Genomic DNA, 26832 nt, shown 5'->3' on the forward strand with positions numbered 1-26832 from the left:
CTGGGAGGCTACCTTTGAAAAGGTGTAGCATGTGCAATTACATTTGCTCACCTGGCTAACTTGTCTCTTTCAGCTTAGGCATCTTCTTCTGTTGCTTGCTCCCAGGGTTTAATTTTAGATGGCAAGCTTGTAAGTGCAGGAACAAGTACTAGTAGGATTCAGCATCAGCATCTAGTGGAGAGATTATCAGTTTTAAAACCACTTGCAGTGTCAGCCAAAATTAACCTTGAGGTGCAAGGATACTCTTTTTAAAGGTACACAAAACGGTCATCAGCAAATTCCTAACTACAACTTAAATTTACAAGATCACACTTTCATTGATAGCAACTTGAGGTCCGTTTACAGGAAGTGCCTTTAACAGGTAATCAAAATATTGCATTTAATGCCCTCTCTGATCGTACATTCTTATTTAAATCACCTTTTCGCAACACTGTATGGCCTGTGTAGTCAATGCAGAACTTCACATGTGTTAAGTGAAACAGGAATTAGCAAAATTCCAGCAGCCTGCTTAAATGATAAGAAACCATTTTAAGGAAGGGATCTCCTAGGGAGTACGGAAAAACCTGCAGCTGAAGGCAAGGAAGTCCGGATATGTAACTCAGCACAGGCATAAACAGGAAGTTGAGCAGCTTGCATTTGGATTGACAAACTGGCTCCAAGGGCTCATCTAAAGGCACGAGGTTTGACCTCTGTCAAGCATGAATGCAGAGGCTTTGGAACAATCTGATACACTTGAAGGTACAGACCTTATATAAAGCAAATGGGCAGCAAGCAGAACTGGAGCTCTCCAAGCACACAGGACTGGCTCACTCCAGAATAAATCTCTTCTATGTAATGGACTGAACAAAGTCACATTGTGTATGCAGACAAGCACGCCTATTTTAGTTCATTTCAGTTTTATTCTATTTGCTACCCTTCTTTTAACCTTTACACATTTCCCAAACACACCTACTCCTCCCAAAATGGGAAACTCTTCTTTCTTTGCTTTCATTTTTCAAAAAAGGGAAATAGCATCTATACATACATCCACACACATTTGATACAGTTTGCTGGCAAAAGTGGGAACCTGGAGCAGTCATGTCCTGGAATCATGAACTAGACCGCCTTTTTTAAAAGAAATTTGGTGTAAACAACAAACAGATGAAACCCCCCACCTGCAAATTCATTTTTTTAAAAAAAGGTAATGGAAGAGGCTCCAATAATGAAGGCACATGGAAAGCTGCCTTAGATTAAGCCAAATAATTAATAATAATAATAATAATAATAATAATAATAATAATAATAATAATAATAATTTATTATTTGTACCCTGCCCATCTGTCTGGGTTTCCCCAGCCACTCTGGGCGGCTTCATTAGTCCATCCACCTCAGTAACGGTCCACTTGTTCTGCCACTAAGCTGCAGCACTTATCCAAGAATGGGTGGAATAATAAGCAACTTAAGGAGAAAGAGACATCTCTTCAAATCAACTTCCAGAAAATGTGAAGAACTAGTTTGGCTATCTAATTCTGCAAGAGTTTTTCCTATGTATATATTATAGCTGTATATCTGCCTGTTGGGATTCAACAGGTTAAGCTTTTTCTAGTACAGAAAGACAATTATGGGGAAAGCATCATTCCTTGAAATTCCGTCTCATCCGACATCATCTTACTTGCGCGCAGCAAATTTGCATATGGCACAAAGTGTGTGCAGATTTGAAAGTGGGAGGGAAAATAAAATAAAACAAATCCTGATGGTTCACCTGTTGGTTAGAAGAACAATAAGGCTGGAAAAGAAGTCCGCAAAGGAGATCTGCTAAGTAGAAACTAAGATCATTTAAAATCCTTGGGAGTAAGCAATTAGCATACAATGGACTGTTCCCTGCTGTTTAAATGCTCTGTAGCACGTACAGCATTTTCATACATAAGCAACAATAGTTTACAAAAGTGTCGGCTGGCAGTGGATGGAGCTAAGCAGCTCAGAGGTGACACAATATAAACTTCACCACATGAAATACTGGAAGTTGATGTAAACAGCTTTTAATAGCATTGAACATTTGCTCACTTTGTTTAGCCCATCTGGATGTTCCATTGTGCTCAGTTCAGCGGTGACTGCCGTTGGGTGACAGTTGATATATGTTAAGTACAAGCAAAGTGCCGCAGCCCATTTGAGGGACCCTCAGGAGAACATTTACTGTTTTGCGAAATATTCTGTCAAGCCTGCTACAAACGTCACCTGCATCCTTAATGGCTCTGTGCCAAAGTCCTCTGGCTTTATTATTATTATTTTAATCAAAGGCGAGTTTAGCTTTTACTGTTTGTAAGGTTAGGCAAACTATGCCAAAGTTCTCCCAAGCTACTTGGGAGAGTATCAACTGACAGGAATGGTTTTCAATATGGCTCGAAGAATAAAGAAAGAGAGCCACTCATTCCAAGAGACTTTGGCTCATTTGATATGTAACCGGCGCAACAAATCAAACCGTCAGGAAGCAACAAAAGAGCAATTTAGTAATAAATAAAACAATGGAGCCCTACTTAAACAAAAGGGGGAATTGATATTCTAAAACCTATAGACTGTTCCATCTACATAAAACAATGTGCTGCACTGAATTTTTGTAGCATTGTGATCACAGTAGGTTATGCAGCCCTAATAGACCTGGTCAGCAATTAGGGATTTGCTTTAAGAAATTTAGTGGTGGATGAAGACCTTAATTCCAGTCCCCATTATTGCACCCAGGGCAGAGATTAGACAAACTCAGGAAAACAGATGCTGGAGGTTGGCAGTATCATTAGCCCTGCATAATCATTCCACCTGAACCACCCTCCTCCCTCAACAAGGATAGGATAGGTTCCTTGTGGATAAGGCAGCAGAGTGGGGGCATAGCATTTATAAACCCATAGGATATACTTTATAATGAAGTTATCTTTAGCCCTCTTCAGTTCTTTGTGATAGGGGTCATATCAACCCTATGGGATAGTATAGCCATGTTCCTTCTGAAATAAAATGTTCTCTTTGTGTATCATCAGGGGCACTGTGAGTTAGTCAAAAATATCAACCCCATGTCTTCATTGAGGGAACTAATGCACCTTGACTTGAGGGTGCATGTGGGGTTGCTGCTCAGCAGCAGACAGCAAAAATGTCTCAGCTTAGCTCCCGTTAGTACCTAATGCTTCCATCAACCCTTCTTTTTTTACTTCAGAATTCAAGATTGTGGGGCCAGAGATCACCACCACTATCCTGGGGTATAATCCTGCATTCCTCACCTAGTCCATCCCACACGCAGACATCCTATGTTAAGGACTGCTGTTAGGTTAATTCTCCATGACCCAGCAGAGAATATTCATTCCCCACAATGCACCTGCAGGCATATTGTGATTGTCTTACGTGTACTACTGTGCAGATTTGGCAAGTAACTTTGTGTACAAAAGGGCTCAGGTTACAGAATAGCATGTTGGTTGTGGTAGGAGATAGCCTTCAACAATTCCTGCACAGTACACCATAAACCATGGCTTTTTGTGCACTAGCAAAACTGCTTAATTCCACCCAGAGAAAGCAAACCACCACCTTGGATTTATCACTGCATCCAATGACCTGTAAGCCAATAATAAAATTTGGCTACAGGTTGTGATTTGTTTGGAGTAACACTAAACCAGGCAGGGACCATGTTTCCCTCCCTCTTAGGCTCTGTACCCGTTAGATTGAAGATTGAATGTGGTTTGTGGGGGAAACACATCAAACTGTAGCATTTCATTACAAATGACAGGATAAAGGTTTGTTGTGGTTAATGCTGCCAGACTTGCAGCAGGAGTGCACTGGATGCCAAGTAAACAGGAGCATATACACAGCCTTAGTGTGAGCTGGGAGAGGGCAGGAACCTTGCAGTTTATGCCTTATAATGTGCAAACATTGCCATTTCCATTCTCTTCCCTCTTTGTTTCTTCTATTAGTTTAGCAAAGGGGCTGGTATACTTAGCTTGTATGTCACTTAAGATCCCGAGAAAATGCGTATTGCTGAATAATTCAATAACTGGTGCATAATCATACAGGAAAATTCAACACATCACTCTAATTGTTAAGCTATGGAAAACTAACACAAGCATGTCATTTCAACAAAAGTCAAAAGGGGTGGTCAGTTAGGGCTGCAGTTCTACACCCACTTACCTGGGAGTAAGCCCTATCAAACTCAGTGGGCCTTATTTCTAAGCAGGCATGTCTAGAATGGGGTTGTAAATTATCTATTTAAAAGGCACTGGTGTCTGTGTTTTTCCATTTATGTGGACCATGTAAGTAAAGTAGGGGTCACCAGCCTTTTTTTGAGGGGAGGGGGTGGTGAGCGTAGGGCATGCCTCTACTTGGTACTTTAAGGCAGAAACTGCTTGCATCCTTTACAGGTACCAAGCAGCTGAAAAATGTTATTACAGGTTTTAGTTGGGTTCTGCTTGATGTCAGGAGTTTTTAGACTGGTTTCAATGTAATGTTGCTTTAATTGACTATATCTTATTTATGATGTACTCCACTCTGGGTTCCCAACCAGGAGGAAGGGTCATACAGAAATAAAATAACAACAATTATAATACAGTATTAGTAGAAATAATAATAGTCATTCTAAGCTAGCACTCGTCTGCAAAACCTCACGCTTCTTTATGTCATATCTCAATTGCTCACAGTGTAAAACAGCACACTTCAAAAAGAAGAAAAAGCAGTGAAGTCCCAAATTGTCTATTCAAATGTAATGGGGGCTACATTGCAAGCACATCACATAGGATTTTCGTTACTGTTGACTAGAGCACACCAGTCAAATTAATAGAAGCTGAAGCTTTCCATTTACTTACAAGGCAGGTATTTTGTGAGCAGCTGTTCTACACATTCCTCTGCATCACTCCAAACCTCAGCTCTGTGCTATATACTCTGTGTTTCTTCCTTTCCTTCCTTGTCTTTGGTCACTTTGTGTGTGTGGTTGTCAGTGCAAAGCTGTCTATCAAAACAAACTTCCATTGTCACCGGAGCCTCGGTTCCAAGCATGATTGTGTTGGATTTTTAACTTCAGGCACTATTTTAAAAACCAACGTTGAGAGTAAATAAATACATTGTGATATAGCCTCACCTTATGCCAGAATTCAGTGTGGGTTTCTTTGAGTAAGCCCTACTGAACTTACACATAAAATTAGGCTGTATATATGTGTGCATCAGACTGCAGTCATAATGCCTTCCCCAAAAAGTCAATTTTGATAAATGTACAAAATAAAATTGCTGATGCAATTTAAAAAAAAAGAACCTCCCTTTGTTGGCTTCACTTCAAAAGCTAACCAAATCAATGTCTTCCATGACATAGTTACCAAAACATTTAGTCCAGCAACAAGAACAATACAAGAAATCAATAGAATACATGTTAAAATATTTCTTCTGGCAAAATTCATGGCATTTTTTGCATTAAAAAGATAATTGGATGCATAGCTTCATCCTAACTTTATTTTCATGCTGCCTCTTGCCTTTCTAGTATAGTGTAATCTTTTGTGCTTTAAAAATAAAAGTGACTAGACTTGTCCTTTGAAACAAATTACTATTATAAAAGAGGAAGTGTAGTCAGTGACACTGAAGTTCTCCAACAGCTGATGGATGTCGGTACTGTAAAACTGAATGCCACCTAGTTGGTTGTTGTTGGGGTTTAAGCAAAGATGCTAATTCTGCTGATTAAGATATTGTTTTCCCCCTCTTGTGCCCTATTCATTATGCAAGGCTGCAGAATATGAAGTGTGGTGTGTGATCCGGGCAATCTAATGATCTCCCACACCTGCTCATCTGGTACAATTTTAATTAACACTCCAAGGAGGTTTGTCAAGAGTAATCAAAAACATTGTCGCTTATAAAGCTGTGGCAAGAAATCAATAGTTTTCATCAGAAAAGGTAAGGTCTGGCATAACTGAACCATTTAATTGCTTCATTCCAATAAACAAAAAAACCTGCACATTTTAATGACTTGATTCTGGAGATCAATATCGAGCCGCATATTGCATTAAACAGCAACATGTGGTGGGGACGTTCGCAGTCATTTCCATTCAGAAGGCTGCATTCCTCTTTTTTATTTCCATCCTGAATGGCAATGGGTTGCTGAGCCTATGCAGTGCTATGATTTATATCAAATGAGTGACCTCTAGGGCTGTAAGACTCGAACGGGTGACTAGTTCTCAATGGTAAGCTACTGGCACTTGACAAAGTGCCTGGAGCAGAATGAATTTACTTCTCTTTTCCTCAATCATCAACAGGCTCTGCCCTGACCCCCATACTGACTCCTATAACAAGATCCCCTGTCTGGGACTGAAAAATTTACTGTCATGTCTACTTCTCATTGAGCTCAAGTGAGTACTTCTGTCACCTTCAGTGAACTGAGTCTGTAAAAGATTTAACTAAACACCAGTCGCACTTTAAAAACTAAGTAAGTACATCTCATATAACAAAGATAACCTCTGAGCACATCACTTCTTAAAAGCTACTTTGCAGCTACTGGTGTTGGCAAAGCCAGATCTATTATTGCTGCTTTGTTCTGCCTTTCTGTTACATGTGCAAACACATGCCGTGGCAATCATTTACTCTAGAATAAATTGTTCTAAAAGATACGGGATTGCACCAGAGAAAGTCCGTTCACGGCTGCAGCCAGTTCTGTAAAATCTCTTAAGATTGTTTCATTGTGAAGTATTATAACAAAACACAATAAAGACCTCTCAGTAGGCTAAATACTTGGGCTGATTTAATTTGCTGGGGATACTGTTATGCAGTTGTTTTTCACATATACTACCCTGAGCCCCAGGATGATAACCTAATGCTGAAAATCCTACCAGAGTTCTTGAAGAGAAGCTTACTTCCAAATTAGTATCTGCAAGAATTGCAATCCAAGGATGAGATCCTAAACCAAGTTAAGCTGAAAAGCTCAAACAACCTGCTATGGACTAACCACATTTAAACCAATATGTGGTTTGAAAGCTTTATCTTAAAAACTTTGTGGTTGCATCAACTACTGTAGAAATAAATAAAATCACTCCCTTGGGCTGCGATTTGTGTACACACACAAAGACTGTAAATAATAAATAAATATCCAGGCTAAAGTTTAACGGGTTTGAATTTATGTAGCTTCTCTGAAATCAAAGTAAAATATATGCTTTTACTAATATGAATAAAATATGGGAATACTGTACCTTTTAAATACATTTAACACACTATATACTGCATACACAGAGCATGCTATGTCACAGTGCTCATATGCATACAGAGAGCCAGAGAAAGAGAGAAATTGTACTTTCATGAACTTATGCATTTACGTTTTTGCAATAGCTCTTAACATTTTTAGTGGGGGGGGGGTTTCTAAACCTTTTTTTCACTATTTCAACACTCAATGAAACAGAATACACAAAAGCTAGCCAAATATGTAAAACACATGGGATGGGTGTGTGTGTGGGGGTGTGTGGGTGTGTGTGTGTGTGTGTAGTTGACCTACCCACAAATACGGTGTGTGTTATTTAATCATTTTAACTAGACTGTTTAAAGTCATAAAAATTAAAATTTCAAGACCCCCCTACATCAACAATAAGGCAATTAAACGAGTGACATTTGATGTTTTATTCCAACCTCTCACTAAAGCCTTACACCAAATTTTCACTCCCTCTTTAATTTTCAATTCTTCTGCCCTCCCTGCTTCATAGCTCCTAGCTATTGGCTTTTACAATCTGTCCCTAGAGAGCCAGGAGTTATTACCCCTGTCGATGGAAGAGAAAGGGATGTTATTCCCTTGTCACCCTCTTCGGCTCCAGCAGATTCCTGGGTCTGATCTATAGCCTTCATTGGAGAAAAGCGTCTGACACGCTGTTAGTTCTCAGTCCTGTCAGATCCATCTACCTGTGCTACCCGCATTAGTTACTGGAGCTGGAATGACACTCAAGACTCACAGGAGTCAGACCAAAGGATTTCAGGAACAAAACTCCACAAGCACACTTTTTAGTAGTAAGTGGAATGTCAGTTGCAAGACATGTAAAATCAGCAGTGAGAGACATGTGCAGCATGTGTAAATTCACCAGACTAATTCCTGGGCAGCTGGGAAACTTATTACGTCTGATAAGTGATTTTCAAAGCTTTCATTTATTTCTTTATTTCCAATTTTTGTCCTGCCCCTTCCCAAAATCCCACTCTTTAAGGCAAGTCATATATAGTTCTTTTTTAAAAAAAGAATGACATTTTTTAAACCAGCAACTGTAGAAATAATTTTTTATTTGATTATATTACCAATGTAATTACCTGGATGTACTTGGGGGTGTTTTTGGGGGAGGTAGGGGAAAACTGTATTTGATTGCTTGTATTTGATTATATGTTGTTCTTATATTCAACTAATAAAATATTCAACAAACAAACAAACAAAAAGATTCCACCCACTCTACATATATGTTGCAATTCATGTCCAAAATTTGGTGAATGTCAACTTGCACATATGAATGTGATCAACCCTAACTGAATTATATGAGACCCAAACAAAGATATATATTTCCCCCCAGTTTTTAGACATATTTGAGTTAATGCTCATGATTACATTTGGGTGAAGGCAACATTCATCAGCGCTATTGAGTTTTCAGACACTCATAAAAATTCAAATGGGATTGTCAATATTCACATGTGAATAGGGGCATTAACTGGGGTATGTGTGTGTGTGTGTGTGTGTCTCACAAACCTGCTAAACTCTGGCTGCTAAAATATAACTCGTATTAGGACATATTACAGTACTTCCAGAAAGCATATGCGGTTGGACTTTGGCTGCATTCAAATGTGGAAATTATTGTATTTGTTTTCATAAAATAATTGAAGAGTTGGAATAGACCCAAAGGGTCATCTAGTCCAACCCCCTGAAATGCAGGAATCCCAGCGAAAGCATCTATGACAGATGGCCATCCAACCTCTGCTTAAAAACCTCCAAGGAAGGAGAGTCTACAACCTCCCAAGGGAAACCGTTTCACTGTTAAACAGCTCTTACTTGGGTCCCTTCCAGCTTTTAAGATTCTATGAACTATGTGTGGTGTAAAGAAGTACGTTCCTTTGTGTGCCTTGAAAGTCCCAACAGCCATCCTCACTAGATGGCCCTGGGTTATAAAATAGGGAGAAAAGCTTCTCTCTATCCAAATTCTGAGCTCATCTTTCCCAGGGGAGTGCACAAACCTAAGGCTTGCTGTGGCTTGCTTTTTGCTTGCTCATGTTCCACTAAACTATGGTTTAATGTGGCATGCAAATGCAGTCACTGTACAACAGTGGACAGAACAGGTCTCTGCAGTCAGCAGTTTGACTTCACCTCCATTGTCTCTTACACCTTTGCGCTCCATTGTTTCTCAGGACAGACAGGTGCCAACAAATTCATCACAGTTGCATCTGGAACTCAGGGCAGTTTATAAAGAAATCTGTAATTTTCTGCTCACGTTAATCTTGTAAGGAGAAAGTGACCACTGATGGAGCTTTATGGTTCTGTGAACTGCCCTAAGGGCTTATGATGAAGGGCAGTATATCAATCAATCAAATAAATAAATAAATACATAAATGATGGAGGGAGGGGCATTTTAACTTGGGTTTCCTATGAATGCCCATCCTAAATCACTCCACTCCAATATCTCTCAAAACTGAATAATTACAAAGCCTTTCCTTTCTTTCACAAAGTTGCACTTAAATTTGTCAGTTCATTTTGTCAGTGACATTTTATACTCTTACAATTCATGTGTTCATGGCACGGCCTAGGACCCAGAAAACTTCACATTTTATTCTTCAATCCCTGCTTAATTAAGAGTTAACAAATAGGGATTAACAAATTCATCCTTCATTTATTATAATTTTATCCCGTCCCACCCCCCACCCCCCAGAAACGCTAACTGACAAAGCGGATCACAGCAGCTGAAAGTTAATACAAATAGTTCCACTTCCAAAATATTGCTTACATAGTCAAGTGAAATTTCATCTGGAGCCAACCACAAGTAGTATCTTGAATAACGTTCAAAACAGATTCCCCACAAGAATTAAATCGTTTTTCTAAACACACCAACATTAAAGGAAATTCAGTTCCTCAGGCACTACATTTCCAACCCTCTAGGGTATACTCATTTCAATCTTACCTGCAATGAATACAATCTGTAAACCATTTTGTAATACTTTCCTTTTCAATTTGGCAGAAATCAAATAAAAAGGTCATTATTTGGGGGGGAGGACAATAAAGCAGCCGAAGGTATTTTTGCACATTTTTATTGCATCCAATCACCTGGCTGAACAGGTTTTAAAAAGAAAAGCAGCCTGCATGTTTCACCGTGGCTATAGTAAAAGCTTTCCAAACCACTTCTGTCTGTCTTCCTCATCCCCACATATAGATGCCTATGGGCTGGATTAAATCTTAGCTTTGCCCCAGCACCACTCCCCTACATATGGTGGGAAACACGACCATGTCTCCCCTCCTCACATGTACATCCTGCACTTCAACACTACCGGAGGTCAATTCACAAGCAGGCATCATGTCCTTAATGCATAAATCCCAAGTACTGGGGCCCATATCAAGTATCCAATTCCTGGGTTTTATCTAGGATCACCTCAAATTTCATCTGGAATACTGACTTGGGCACATCTAAAACTGTTATGCCCACACATGGATATTCAGTGCTGTCTGATTCAAGACAGTCAGATGGGATAGAAGACAAGGGAAGGAGCATTATTACTCTGCATAAAGGAACAGATCTGGATCCTCTGATCTCTCCTTAGTACTATGGATTTACTGAAAGCCAGTGTCTTCCTCAATACAAAGACAGGCTTGCGGTTTAAACAGGGTTGCCTTCTGTTCATTTATAAGTGCAGCACAAAGTAATGACTGTTAAAAAAAGTTTAAATGTGGTAACAAATAATCTCATTTTGTATGTAAATGAATTAGCAGAACCTTCCAGTAAATCACAAAGGTCCTTACAGCCAAATGCTGCAAAATAATCTTTCTAAATACATGCACTGATAACATTATTACAACTGGAAAGGGATACCAAGTACGGGGAGCAAAAATCAAAACCCACAAATAATCTTAATTTCAAGAGAAGTGTGCGTCTGAGGCCCTTTAAACCTTGGAAGTGAACCTAAAATGCATTCTAAATCCTAGGTCCCAGCAGTAAACACCTCAAGTAAGCCCATTATGTATTCTAAGTGGTACCAATTTATCTTATCATATAAACCTAGAATATTAATCGTTAAACAGCCAGAGTTTAAAGTACGTGGAACAGTGGAATTATTATTCATTTATATGCCTCCGCACCATCGTTCACTTCTCTACAGTATCTGGCTGCTCAGAGTCTCATATGCAATGCAACCGAGTGCTAAATTACCAAGTCTATGCACAACCAGAGTATATCCTTTGTCGGTCCATTAAGACATCTATATTAGAACTAGATTGTTCAAAGTTTTCCATCTAGCCTCCCACAAGGCAGACAGAAAGGTTGGGATAGAAGAAGACTCAAGGACAGACAACACAGAGAGGGAAAATGCCATGGGAAAGGAAGGAGGTGGAAACAAAGGAGATGTTACGTTGAAAAGAATGGGAGAGAAGCATATCATGCAACGAGGAACAAGCACCACTTTGTAGGCAGCAATCAATTCTACAAGGCCTTAAAAAGTGAGAGTATTAAGCTTGAAGTGTAAGGCAGAGACAAAAAGGAAATTAGTGAAAAAAATGGAAGGGGGTATGCAAGGTGATCAAAGTAGAGGTGTTTTGTAGGGAAATGTGAGAGGCAAGGAGAGCAAAGGGCAATACGTGTTATGTTGGACAAGTTAGGATCAATTTGTTCAGAAGGATGCCAACAAAGCAGTGACACACTTTAGCAACCTGCAATCCAAAGCAGTCAGTGACCTCTATCCAATTCTGGTCAGTTTAGGCCACAGAAGCAGTAATCCTGGCAGTAGCAAGAGTGGCTACTGGAAAAAGGATGAAGAAGAGATGGATCAGCAGCTGAAATGATCAATGAGGACAAAAGAAAGAAGTTTTGCAGGAGGTGGAGATATAAAAATAAATATAAAGCCATTGGATTTTTAGAAGCCATAAAATTCAACACCACCTGCTGGGACATTATTGCTTTAAGGCTGAGGTCTTGTGCATAAGTGCTTGGAAGTAAGACCCATGGCAATGAGATTTTACTTTCAGGTAAAAATGCAGAAGACTGCGGGGTGAAACATTCCCTGCACCCTCTTCCTTGACCCCAAGCTTTTTCTCTGTTGCAGAACGGAAAACACACAAAGCAAATCTACACAGCGGTCTTTTGCATTTACATCTAGCTGTTGTAATGCTAAGTAAGAGCATGTACACCAATCACTTGTTGATTTACGGCCAGTTCACACTAGAGGCAAGGGCTATGGAAGGCTGTAGAGTTAGCAAAGTAACCTTTGGCAATGCACCATTCCAGCTTTTTGGAGGATGTTCCCTTCTACTCTTGTAAATACTAGAGCAGAAAGCTGATATGAAGCTACATCTCCAGAACAGTGTATACCTTTAAGGGCAAGAAATGAGATGCTTACTAAACATCAGGAAGAACTTTCTGGTGGTAAGAACTGTTCAACAGTGGAACAGACTGCCTTGGAAGGTGGTGAATTCTCCTTCAATGAAGGTTTTGTAAACAGAAGTTGGCTGGTCATCTGTCAGGGATTCTTTAGCTGTGATTCCTGCATTGCAGGTGGTTGGACTAGATGACGCTTCAGGTCCCTTCCAACTCTACAATTCTGTGAAATATTAGACCTTCATGTAGAATTAATGTACTTTCTCACTACACAAGAAACCAAAATTATTAATTGTTGGGAATGCTAAACTGGGAAATCTGAATTCGAATCCAGACCATTGTGGGAGTGCTCACCTCCTTTTACATGTTACTAATAACTAACAGCAGTAGATAACAAGCAACATCTATCACTCCTCTCTACAAAGACAACATAATTTTTCATCAAATTCCCAATGCACTTCTACAGGCCTGTAACATAACAGCCCCAAAATGGAGACTCCATGCTCAAAGGCAGTGTACCTTGAATAACACATGCTAGGGATAAAATAGTGGCTTTTTCCATCATACCATTCTTGAAAGCTTATGACAGCATCTGTCTTGCCACAGGGTGTTGGACTCAATGCACTAGCAATCCAATTTTTTATGTTCTTAACACTGTACTTTGTTTTCAGAAGCTGATCATGCAGACAATCCAGCACATCTGGTAAAAAGTTGACAAAGAGAGGAAGTCAGATGCTGAGATTGGCTTGCATTTTATGGTTCCATAAGGAATCAGGCTCTAAAATTCAATGTGTATTATTAAAAACAAACTGCTTTCAGTAACAGTAACAACAAAAAAATCTATTTCTGGGGATTGTTTGCAGAAATAAAATGTTTATTCCCTACGGCAGTATTACAAACTGTAAAGATAAGTGGTAAACTGTTCCTGAACAGATAAATCAAGTGCTGTAATGCAACAGAGAAAAGAAGAAATGGAATATCATATTTTCATTAGCTAACTGAGTAGAATGCTATGCCTCCCAGAGTCATTATCCCATTCTAGAAACTTTCAATCCATGTCATCCATGGTCCAAGATACACTGATTACAAGAAAAATACGACAACTTATTTATATAACACTGTCCCATTTTCAGACTTTTCTGAACCACTGTAGTCATATTTGAGCAATCACTCCTGGCAATTAATAATTATGTGGGGAAGAATGCCACCCTCCAATGTTGTGCCCCACCACGGATGAAGAGGAGTAAATATCTGCAGAGAGGCAGCAAGTATGCAAACTAGTCACTTCCAGTGGTTACTTTCAGTCTGTCAGCACTTTAGAGCTGTACCAAAAAAGTGGTACATTGTGATAAACAGCACTACAGCACTCATGTGCAACAAATGTGCTTTTTTAAAAAAAATGTATTTTTACAGTAAAAGGAAAAAGTAATGGAGAAATGTATTTTAGAGTGTGTGATAACTACCACTTGACAGTGGTATAATATAAAATCCATGCAAATTTTGTGCAAACAGATCAGGAGTAATGCTCAATAAACAGATCAATCTGGAAGCAATCGGAGGAAAGGTTAAGAACAGCACTAGCAGTCAGTGCATTAGAAGGGAAAAGAATTTTGCTACTTTCACTTCCATGCCCAGCAGGAACATCCTGTCCCCAAACGCATCATCCAGTGTTGACACTAAGGCTAGCTGTAGTCCCAGGAGCGGAATATTCAAACCAGGCCATTGCATGTGATGTTTCAGTGTCAGTAAGGATGGTTGCAAATGGTTTTCTCCTTGTGATGCTGCTCCTGTCACAGCTCAAGGATGAGAGTAGCATTTTAGCTGTCTTTCGTTCAAGCCAAGGCGATGTTAAATAAGAATTTTCTCAAAATGAGAAAAGGGGACAGGTAAAAATGCCCCAGATGGGAGCTTGGTTTTTAAGGAATAGCAGGAATCTGTATTTCAGAATGTTGTTAAATGAAGGGAGCTGCTCTCTGGATTTTGAGGCGTTGTACAATCGTGTTTCTTGTATTTTTTTTTTTTTATGTGTTGTGATGTATGGTAAACCACCCTGAGATTATACACCGAAGAATAGGATACAATTATAGGATACTTTGCCTGATGCCTAAAATATAATGAGAGTCTGTGCCAGACAAGCTTCCTTGGGAAGGGAATTCCTCCGATGGGGCACCATGGTTGAAAATGTGATTTGACTGTTGAAAGGTGGTACAGAAATTGATTGATCAATAACCATTCCTCACATGTTGATCAGAAGTAGAGAGGATTATTGAGGTATGGAGAAGAAAGAAAAAAATGAAGGAAGAACTGCAGTAGCAAACAGCAATCTGTAACAAACACCAACATCAGCATTTCAAATAAAGTAATTCAGTTCATGACAACCACTCAAAATCAACTATTATAATAATTCATCCAAATTAAAAAATGTTTCAACAAAAGCTGGTAATAGCAGCAATAAAAGCAGTACAGTGGTAACTTAATCCATTCTGGGAGTCCGTTCTTAAACAAAGCTGTGCTTTCCCATAGCAGCGGGGGACTCAATTTACAAATGGAACACACTCAACAGGAAGTGAAACACGTTCTGCTTCTAAGGCAAAGTTCACAAACCAAAACACCTACTTCCAGGTTTGCAGCATTCTTAATCAAAGTTGTTCATAAACTAAGCTGTTCTTAAACCAATGTAGCATTCTGTACATAGTACGGTATAAGAATAATTTTTCAAAACAATCCAACTGATAATCATAATTCAATTCAGTTATATATCATAACTAACACAACAAAACTATATTAAAAACTCCACAGAACTCTAAAAAATATAAACAAAACCCCCCATGAATTCAATGAATGAACGAGGAGGGTGGAACCACCCTCATTAGCCACACTCGAGCATCAGCATGTGCCTTCGGCATTCAGCTGAATGCGTGAAAACGGTTTCTGCACATGTCTTTTTATTTTTAGATATCCATTTTACTTCAAACTGTACTCCTGACTAATACTTCTGTGCAACAAAGGGAGGGGGGACTACTGAGGGTGTTTGTCAGCCTTACTGTCAAGGAAGTCAAAGGCAGATATGTAGAAGAAAGATTATCACATTAGACACAGGAGAAGAAAGATTAACTTATGAGAGCTATGAGACCAGAAAGATGAGTGGACTGCAGGAGACTGGGTGGCTCAGGGAGATTGGTGATGGGCCACAGAAGCTTTTTGCCTCTGGATCATTGGTTCATAGCCAGCCTACTTCAGCTGTGACTGAACACTATTAACATCTGATGGGCTTCAGATGCCCTCCAAAGAAACAAATTGGTAGTACCCACAAGGGCCAGTGCAGAAGCCTATTAAAAGCAGAGTTCAGCTCAAATGCTGCAGTTTTGTTAAACTGTTGTGGTGTGCCAAAACAGCTGTGTGGCTTCCGTAATCCATTTATATTTTTTTGTTAAACCTGCTACCCGTACATTTATTATGTTGGCATTCTAGTGATGCTGTTGTCATCCCCGCGATGAGCGGAGAGGAGGGAGAACTTTAAGTGGTTAAGTTTTAAGGCTATGAAACTCAAGATACAGCAGCACTGCCACACGCATACCCAAAGCCAAAAACATCCAAGTCCACGAGGCTGCAAATCTTCCTAATTCGCTTACCTGGGAGTAAGTCCCACTGACCTCAAAGATAAAATCACAACCATAAAACCTTCCACTGTGAGTGGTTTCATCCTTGTGACATTTCAACCCCTTTCTGCATGCAGCAAAATGCTTCCTTACACTGTGCAGGACTGACCATAAAAACTATTAAACAAAATGCACACAGGTGACACCCAGTGCCTTTAGGTTGATGCAGACAATTAATTATACTGAAGGAATGGCTGCTTAAACGAAAACAACTAGACTCTGAACAGACAGAAGGATTTTCTGCAACTATCGACTGCTCAAGGCTGGGGAAATAGATTTAAAGGGCAATCCAAAATCCTGCTTAGGCTGAGCTATGTGAGGTTTAGATTGAGTGGAGGTGTCCCTCAGCTCAGCTCTGACAAGTGAGTCAGCCTCCTGCTGGCCACCAAATAGCCAGGAGGCCTGCTGTTGATATCCTCATTGGGAGAAACCCAGCAAAAAGCACCAAAGAGAAAGGAAGGGTGGGGAGAGGCTGTGCTGGCCTCTGATCTGTTGTATCCAAAGCCAATCTCACAGCCATTGGCAGCTGGCATTGGGCACAGTTCAAACTCAGCTAGTGCACCAGTCTGGAGATGTCACAATTGTCCTGTCTCCTCACATGAACTATAATTGGCTAGGCCAGGCATAGGCAAATTCGGCCCTCCAGATATTTTGGGACTACACCTCCCATCATGCCTGACCACTGGTTCTGTTAGCTAGGAATGATGGGAGTTGTAGTCCCAAAACAGCTGGAGGACGGAGTTTGCCTATGCCTGGGCTAGGTAATGAATGTACCAGTAGTTCCACCACTCTGCAAAGCCCCATTAGTTGCCATTTCTCACACTGGAAATGAGTGTCTTCTAATGGGGTTAAGTATCAGCTGTGGGGGGGGGGTTCACAAAGACTGTGGCATAGGGGGACACAGCATGGCGCCAATCCTGATTGCCCCTTTATTCAACATCTCTGAAGGTGCTCCCAACCCAGGACAAATAATGACCTTGGATTTTCAAGAAGGTATATGAAGCTCCTTGACGGCTGCCAGAGATGATAAACAGCAATTGGCTTGCAAGTTAGTGTTGGCGTGACTTTGAAGTCAATAAATACCACTATGTTCAGTGAATATTACTTTAGAAAGGCGAAGGGACAACGCTTAGCATTAAAGAGCTTTCCATGGAAAAGGTCCTAGATTCAATCTATGGTAGGGTTGGGAAACCTTGGAGAGCCACTGCCAATCAGCAAAGAGAATACTGAGCACAATAAACCAGTGGTCTGGCTCAACATAAGACAGCTTCCTTTGCAGTATGCTTGCTTTCACTTCTGCATTGCCTTATTCGACAGCAGCAAACAAGTCGGCGTGGAAAACCAGGCACTGCTGCAGTTATGTGGTTCATGCTTGGTAAATAGAGTAATTTCAGTCACTGGCAATCTAGCACATTTCAGGAGCACTAAATTTATTTAAAATTTGACATGTGCCATCATCTATCATAGGCATCATTGCAAGTAGCATTATCTATCTCTCCACACTTCCAGTCTATTCAAATGCTCACCCATTTACCATGGAAATAGTTCATTTCAAAGCAAGCCCATTCACAAACAGCCCATTTTATTAAATGAATAAAGCAGCAAATGAGAACTGATTTCTATTACGTTCATTTTTTTTCCTTGATCAAATTTTATATTCAAAGAGCCAGGGAGGAAATGCAGGGAGCACTTTATTTAGAGAGAAGCCCTTCAGTCCTTTGGAGCCCTGGAAGATTCACAGAACTACTCTGCAATTTTCTTTTTATTATATCAATAGAGGAATTCTCAGGTACAGAAACAATGGCTGTTTGCACACCTTCCCATCACCTCCTGCATCAAAGGCATCTCATATATATATTTCTTATTTTCACTTCCCCCTCCATTCTCTTGAATCTGTAAGATATATTCCTTTCTATGTAACTACTCAGAAGACACAAAAATGAATTTCTATTTCAGGAATAAGACAGATTTTCCCATATAATTGGAACCTTACAAACCAGATGCTTCCCAAGCCCCCCTCTGCAAAAAAATATTTGCTCTAGACTAGGGTTGGGGAGCCCTCCAAGACAGTGTGGGAGGTGGCACTAGGGAGCATCCATTCTGTGTAATGGGAACCTCCTTATAACCTAACTCGCTTCCACATATCAAAAGGGTCCTTACATTCGTGAAACAGCAAGCCTACATTCAGTCCTTGATCTCTACGGCTCCTTTATGAAAATACAACACTTGCAGAAATTGCATGTAGTGTAGAGTTACATAAAAGCTTCAAATTCTGTTTCATCATCTGGAAAAGCTGGTGCAAAGTAAATCTAGTGAAAGACACTGTGGTGCAATGGTCAGAGTGTTGGACTTGGACTGGTGGTTCTTGATTCAAATCTCCATTCAGCCATGAGGCTTATTCGTTCACTTTGAACTAACTATAGTGCATCTCATTCTAATCTACCTCCTTTTTTAGGACAAAAAGAATAGTCCCATGTATACTGCCCAGAAACCCTTGGATGGGGCACAAAGCTAATAATAAAACAATATCAAGATCACAAAAACAGAGAATATGTGCTGCAGCCTGACCATGTGTGGGAAGAGCGGGAAAAACTTTAGGCAGACCAAACCCCTCATTCTTCTTAAATGGGCATATTTATTTTTATCAGGCTGTATCTGCTAGTCAGTCTTCTAATCTTCTGGACCTGGCCCAACCTACTCCCAATACTGATGTGGCATTAAAAGTGCTGGATGAATAACAAGGAATCAGACCAAATCGTACAAAACACCATAAAGCAAAAAGCAACTGTTATGCAATCAAAAACCAAACACAAAACAGGTAGCTATTAAATTTATTATTTATTACCCTTTTCAAAGGTCTTAAAACGTGGCTATATTATATATTGTTGCAGTTTTGTGGCCACCTCAATTTCTAACCCTGACTTCCTCTGAGACGCCTCCCTTCTTTTGTGTAACAGAGAGGAATCTTTGATTCCACATAGCTTGTGAGTCTAGCCTTGAACAAAAGACATGGTGCATATTGTACTGTATTCATTTTTATTTCATCAGTTTTTATTTTTAAAAGGGATTAAACTGGCTGAAATTTAGGTTTGGGTGTGACCCTCTGGATACTGAAGTCCTATTGAATACAGTGCAATTTACTCCCATGCAAGAACACCTAGGATCCATGGCTCTACTTGATATAGACCTTGGAGCCCAATCCCAATTTTACTAAGCAGCAACTTTACTAAGATCTCAGAAGCCTGTTTTGTATATTTTGCAGGAAATGGGAAAAGGAACTTACATGCTTCATGATCATCTTCTCATTTACAATAACTTCCGGTGCCATTTTCAAATTGGTAGAAGGTTATCAAGGCAGTTGCTGCTGAGGAGACCTCCCTGGCCTGAGTTCACAAACCTACATTTGCTGATCTAGTGCTTAGAGAGAAGGGAATAACTTCTTTGCTGCAACAGGAAGCCCATCAATTTCTGCATTCTGCCACGCCCCACACAGAAATTGCTGCAGCTGCAGCCACCCTGATGAATATGGCCAGCTGGCTGGTGTGCTCATCATGCAAACATACACATAGGCAAACCAGGCAGCCAAGCAGGAAGTCATATGTGTAGAAACCATGGTGGTGTTAGAGGGGAGAAACTGTGGCCTGGGCAGAGAATGTGCTCTGGGAGGCTACTAGAACTTCAAGTAAACCAGGAAGCAGTGTGGTGAGGGCTATGGAAAGCTCATAGCCACCACCTATTTCCAAATTAAGGCCTATCACTCATGCTTGAAAGTTGTGGGGGCTATATCTACTCCATTTTTGGTTTTGTTTTTTGGAGCCAGGTGGAGGAATACCCTTTAATAACGACTTGCCGAAAGATTGTTTGGGTAAAAAACAAGGTAACAGCCACAAAGTTTACATTAAGAGCTGGCAAAGACAAACAAATCCATTTTTAAAGAGATAAGAAGATGTATTTGTCATGAGCAAGAGTTTTTGACAGTGGGGTTTTGCAAATCAAACACCTGTGTAAATTACGATAGTCAAAACATTTGTGAAGTGTATTAATTCTGCTCATTTGGTGGCTTTAAATTAACATAACATATACATCATTCTCATGTACATGGCAGGGGTTGAAATGTAGCTATTTCACTTGTTCTGCAATACTCTGATTCATATGTGTGTGTGTGTGTGTATTGAAGATTTTTTTTAAAAAAAAATATTATTTAGCTTTGCCATCACATTTGTGAATACATCAGGACTGCACACTCACTTTCGTTAAGTGCAGATTTTCAGTTTCAAATAAGTGTCTGCTGGCTCCATGGAATTGTTCTGAGGCCTGCCAACCATGTATTGCCTATCCCTCACAAACACGATATAAACACTGTTAAAACAAGTGTATGATCAATATTACAACAATAATGAGCATGCTCAAATGGGGAGAAAGATAAGGCCCAGTGAGCAACCTTAGCACCTGCTATATCTAGATTGTTCCTAGTTTTATATTAACACTGTTATTTTCCCATGAAGTGACTTTTGTTTGATCCTTCCAGTTTCCTATTTAGCATGTTGTTAAGGTGTTAAAAATAGATGCAAGAACAGGAGGAGGGGGGAAATAACAGAGGTAGATTCTGCTTTCTTCAGATGGGAAAAAATACAGCTCTTTCTATTAAACAGATTACCCAAATAAACATCAAACACTCAGATATGTTAACAGGGAAACTATTTGCACGAGATGCTTGAAAGCAGACAGATCATGCCAAGAACGAGAAGACCAAAACAATTACACATTAATAAATGTAAAAAAAACCAGAGGCTGAAAGGCGAATAATGCATCTATGAACTCCTGGTAACTCCTTAATTTTGATGACACACAGGGAAAAATAAAATAAAATGATGTCCTTGTAGCAAACTTCACCTAAAGGCGCCAGTTCCTTACAACTTACACTGTCTCAGCCCCCCCCCCATTTATTTATTTTTTTACAGATGGCTAATGTGGAAATATTATGGCTTATCTATGACCACCAGCATACACTCCAACATTTCTCCAATGAAAATAGGGACATCGTATTCCATAATAATAATAATACTTTTATTATTTATACCCCGCCCATCTGACTGGGTTGTCCTAGTCACTCTGGGTGGCTTCAAATATAAATAAAACATAATAAAGCAACAAACATTTTTTTAAAAAACTAAACATCCCCTATACAGGGCTGTTTTCAGATGCCTGGTTGTATAGTTTACTTATCTCCTTGGCTCAGGGGTTGCATAACTCCATACCCTCCAACATTTCTGTGATGAAAACAGGGACAATCTAAGGAAAAGCAGGACATTTCGGGATCAAATCAAAAACCTGGGTGGCTTCTGTAAATCCTTAAAAATAGGGACACTTGGAAGGTGAGGGAAGACTTTTAATGGGGGACCTACTTTCCGCCTTCTCCTCATTTTAAGCATTGCACTGCTTAGGTGTGTTCTCTCTCTGATAAAGAGACAGCGGAGGCCTTTAATAATCAATTTTCTTCCTCAGACTTAGGATGAGACTATCACACCCCCCCAAAAAAAAAACCCCACTATTTTTATATTGCCTATGATTTTACAGAGACAAACACACACACTGCATTAAAACAGGGGAAAAAAACAAGCAAGTTACTGGTTCAGAAAGAAAGCTTAAGGAAAGCTGTTTTGGTTTCTTTGACTTCCATCTTCTATTCTCCACGGCGGCTTCAGTTCTGGTAGCTGCAAAGTGAGCCCCTAAAGCTTTTTTCATTAGAGTAGATTTCAGTTACTGGTTCACAGTAATTCCAGCAAAGTGAACCAAATGGAACACGCTCAGTCGCCTGGAACCCTTTTCTTCAGAATTTGCTCCCCTCGGGAATACCGCATAGGCTATAAAAATCAGTCTACTTACCTGGCGTGACAAGATCCAGAAATCAACTACTAGATAGGCCCCCCAATTACAGTTCCTTCTCAACCATTAGGGAATCCATTAAACTCTCTTAAAAGATATCAGGCACACTGCGTTTAGTCCCCCCCCCCACACACATCGCCACGAAGCTTTAAACAGACTTGTTTACTCATATAGTATTTTGCTCAGTGCTATTTTTCTAGAAAAAGAGGTGCCGCAACTCACCACGAACACCACCCTCGTTCTCTTAGAATGGCAATGGTGACTACCTGAGAGGTGGGGAAAAAAGCCCTGATTTTACTATTGTAAATTAGTACTAGGGTTATTTAGTGAACCAGGAAGACTCTGGGTTAAACTACTACTTCTGCCAAAAACATGACTTGAGACAAGCTGCTTAACCTCAGCCCTCCACACACATAATAATAAATATTTATTATTATTATTATTATACCTTTCAAGATGTGAACCCTCTCAAGTATGCATGCCAGGAATAATTACACTTGCTTCTTCACTTTGTCAAGAGTTCCTGGGATTGGTTTATGACTGAGTTTAACCTGGAGATTCTTTTTCATATGAAATACTCTGTTGCATCCAATGTGCAACAGGACTTCCATTTTCTCTCCACCCCACACCTCCTATCTTCTCCGGAGAGTCCTCCAACCCTCTGTAGCTGCTTTTGAGGGCACTTAGCGGGTGGAGCTGTGTATGGCACGAGTGGAAGAGGAAGTTCCTTTGCAGAAAGAGGAAGTCTGTTGCAGGAGCAAATATACAGCGGGGGATGCAGACCATCGTTCTTGGTATTTTGACTTATTAGCCATCTTGAGCAGGTGAGATACCATCATTGTAAATCACTAAATTACCTGCAACTTTAATCTCTTTTATTTTTCAGCTGACTGGATTGCAAATTGCAGGTTCTGCCTACCTCTGAGGCTGTGGGGAAACAAGCTGCTGCTATGCTTCCTTGCCTGCTATAGAAAAGGGGCTTTTTTTTTTTTTTTTTTACAGGTGGAACTCGCCATAACTCAAGTGGATACTATTGCCATTATGAGAGGCTTTCGTGGTGAGTTCCGGCACTTCTTTTTCTTGAAAAATAGCATTTCATAGAATCATAAAATTGTAGAATTGGAAGGGCTACAAGGGTCAACTAGTCCAACCCCCTGCAATGCAGGAGTCTAATGAGACTAATGAGGCTTGATCCCATGCTCAGGGCTTTTTTTTGTGAGCCAGAACTTAGTTCCAGCATCTCTCAGGTGTGTGCCATTCTAAGAGAACGAGGGAGGTGTCCATGGCACCTCTTCATTTTTTAGAAAAATAGCAGTGCTCATGCTGTGCGGACTGAACTATCCGTAGAAAATCAGAACAGTGAAGCTCAGTAGTACCCGCACTCACATTGGGTTGGAAGGGGCCATGGGCAAGGTGACCACAGCAAGGCCTCAAGTAGGCTTACCAGGCAATGGTGGGCATTGGTAGTGAAACTGGTACTAGGAAGTACTTGGCAAAGTAGCAAAAACAGCACCATCTTCAATTCCCCAAAAATGACTCAAGAACCCAATAGAGCCCCATAATTCCTTATTTCCCTATTTGTTATACATAGGTCAGCAGCCACCTTCTTAGCCATTTGTCTGATCAATGTGGTAGAAAAGGAACAAAACGATGCTGCAACTCTTTAATCATTTTTTTAATAAAACAGGGGAAAAGCCTTCCTTTCGTTTGATCTCTCACATCCCATATATTACCAATTCTGGAACAAGGATCTATAAACTAACATCTCAACATACCGTGCCATGCTGTGGCCATTTTCTAAGTTAACTTTGACAGGAACTAACACAATCTTCAAAAACATCGTAAACTTTGCTTCGGAGCTGACACTCTATTGCTGCTTTGTGCATTACAGAAGTCGTATCCGGAGCTGAGGAAAGCCTATCTAGTGCTGGTCAGATATATGCCTTTTTGTCATCACCTCGAGACGCTATCTTTCAATTAGATTTAAAAAGAAGACGACGGAGCTGGGGGAGCGGCAAGAGAAGCAGCTATAAGGAAGTGCCTTCTGGAAATGTTCTTTGGTACTCCATATGTAGGTTAGATCTGCTGCTGTTAATGCTAACTATGGTGGCTAAGCAAACTGGCAGCTGAGCAGTAGTGTGAGTGTTTTGCTTTGCCATTTAGGAAGCCAGCATTCATTCATCATCATGGCTTCTCTCCCAGGTCAAGTGGGGTTGAAGCTACAAAGGAAACAAGTTCATTCAGCCCCAGTGGGACAGTGTGTTTCACTTACAGATGGGTAGCCGTGTTGGTCTGCCATAGTCAAAATAAAAAAATTCCTTCCTGTAGCACCTTAAAGACCAACTAAGTTAGTTCTTGGTATAAGCTTTCGTGTGCATGCACACTTCTTCAGATACACTGATTCAGTGTATCTGAAGAAGTGTGCATGCACACGAAAGCTTATACCAAGAACTAACTTAGTTGGTCTTTAAGGTGCTACAGGAAGGAATTTTTTTATTTTGAGTGTGTTTCACGTTACTCAAGAGTGTCCTCGAATTTTCAACAAATATAATGTGCTTTATTATCACTCACTCCAGGGGAGGGCAAGGAATGGCTGATCAGCCACACTAGGAAGTTTTTAGTTATTACTTTTAAGAAACATAACTCCCTTCCCCCGCCCCCATTTCTCTAAAATTGTTTCTCAAAAAATGCAAATTATGCATGAGAGGAAGGTATGGCTAAGTATAGCCCTGGTCTCAATTTGCGGGGAGAGAACAGTGAAAGCAAAACCATCACCTTATACTTACTTGAAGTCTTCATATGTGTAGAAATACATGTATGACACTGAACTGCTCCATAATTAAGAGCTAGGATGACCAGATGCAAAAAAAAATGGGGTGCATGTATGTTTAAAAGTTGTAGAGTAGAGGGAAACACAGTAGATAAGATTGTCAGGCCAGGCAAGGAAAAAACCTTCCTGATAAAATTTCCTGTATTCCATTATTAACAGTTCAAGAGCCCTGTCCTTCTTTGCATTTTATCAGTGGTCAGGAGAGTATCAATATTTGGAAATCATGCTAGAATACTTTTTTGGAAGGTCTTCTTTGTTGGGAGTTAAGTCCTCCCATTATGCAGTGTGAGGCCCATGAAAGGTAAGCATTTTTTCATCATCATCTACAACAAAAAATATTATTATATTTTTAATCACAAGATAAGGCACTTGCAGGATTTTCTGGCTCAGGTACCAAAACAACTTGACCAGCTTTGGATTTTGGATGGGCTCTGTTTCGAGTTCTTCCTCAGGTTGCAAATTATATCGGGGTAGCCCTGGCATTGCCAACCTTCAGCCCTCCAGATGTTTTGGACTACAGTTCCCATCATCCCTGACCACTGGTCCTGTTAGCTAGGGATCATGGGAGTTGTAGGCCAAAACATCTGGAGGGTCACAGATTGGGGGTGCCTGGGGTAGCCCTTCTAAACATCACAGCAGATCAAGCACCCAGGTGACTTGGCTCACATTAAGCCCACATCAGACTTGTAAAAGAGATCTTCATCTAACTGTAACCTCTAAATAGCAGGAGAGGAGAACCTGTAGCACTATAGATGTTGCTGGATTCCCCATCAGCCCCAGCCAGAATGACTAATGCTCAGGGATGATGGGAGTCTCATAACATATGGAGGGTGACAGGTTCCCAAAAATGATTTTTAAAAAGTGAAATGGTTATTACTTGTCAAATCATAGGTTCAAAGAGAATTGTAGACCACTAAAGAAAAATTGCTAGAATTTTTTCTTTCTTTCCATGCTAATTTTACAAAAAAAAGTGGTATAATTCTGTATATAATGTAACATGCAATTGTTTTAAATGAAGTCTTTAATACATTATCCAGCAATGTATAGGTCTAAGTGCTCTAAGCAGTTGAAATGCACAACTCACAAGTTTAGCTACTCCCTTCTTGTTGCTCATTGATGGGAGCTTTGTTGTATCCGGGTTCTTCTTTAAATAGTATATATACAGAAAAGCCGAAGGGCAATGACAATGGAAATAGTGCTGCCATCTTTTGGTCATCAACATTAATAGTGCTACATAGGAAGGCAGCACACAAGTAATCCTTCGGGGGGAATTTCCTACTAGTAGAAAATATTCAAGTGGAAAAATAATCCTGTTAAACTCATTAAAACAACAGAGGTCAGATAATTTAAATAACAAATTGCAAGGATATTAAAAAATGTGTAATTCCTGCTTTTAGCGGTCAACAGGATAGCACTGCTGCAGCAGGAGACAGTAAAAGGGAGAGAAAATCTCAATAAAACACAGAAGAACCTGCCTTAGAACCATTCGACCCTGGAAAAGAGAAATAAGGAAACAGCTAATTCACACACACCTGCTCGCGACATGATCTCTCTCAATTTGATTATGTAGTACATTATGATTCTAAGGAAAATGTGTGATCTGTGTCCATTGGAAATTATTGTATTTGAATTAACATTGGGTGGCACAAATATTCCATCATTCTTAACCTGGGATGGCACACATGCAAGTCATTGCTTGGTGCAACAAATCAGTAAGTGATGTGCAAACATATGTGATCTGGCTCTTCACTGAGCTACAACCCAGGAAAATAAGGAGGGGAGGGAATTAAAATGCAATGTATTACGTTACAATCATTATTACAATCAGCACTTGTCAATTTTAAAGATTCCCCAACTACTGATTCACTTAAAGGATTGGCTCTGGAGATCTTACTTAACAGCCAAAGTTTTTAAAAAGTGTAGAAATACTGCTTCATTTTGGATTGGC

General features: G+C 40.0%; 2 long non-coding RNA genes across 9 annotated transcripts in view; one reads left to right on the forward strand and one right to left on the reverse strand.

Annotated features, from left to right (window-relative positions):
* The window catches only part of LOC309533909, a 126650-nt gene extending 104208 nt beyond the window's left edge, over positions 1-22442 (reverse strand). For 6 of the 8 annotated variants that reach the window (XR_014220513.1, XR_014220514.1, XR_014220515.1 and 3 more), the window contains exons 1-2: positions 22280-22442; positions 52-171 (exon numbers count right to left, since the gene is read on the reverse strand). This is a non-coding gene — a long non-coding RNA (uncharacterized lncRNA). Of the gene's footprint in view, positions 1-51; positions 172-19451; positions 19586-20416; positions 20528-21796; positions 22017-22279 lie in introns of those variants that run through there. The other 2 variants (XR_014220519.1, XR_014220520.1) reach the window with 2 other exon arrangements.
* On the forward strand, positions 82-26832 carry LOC309533915. Its single transcript, XR_014220526.1, has 4 exons — positions 82-174; positions 22511-22878; positions 23057-23111; positions 25044-26832. It is a non-coding gene; the product is annotated as an uncharacterized lncRNA (long non-coding RNA).

Source organism: Podarcis vaucheri, assembly GCF_965113315.1.
Source record: "Podarcis vaucheri genome assembly, chromosome: 6".
Lineage (NCBI taxonomy): Eukaryota > Metazoa > Chordata > Lepidosauria > Squamata > Lacertidae > Podarcis > Podarcis vaucheri.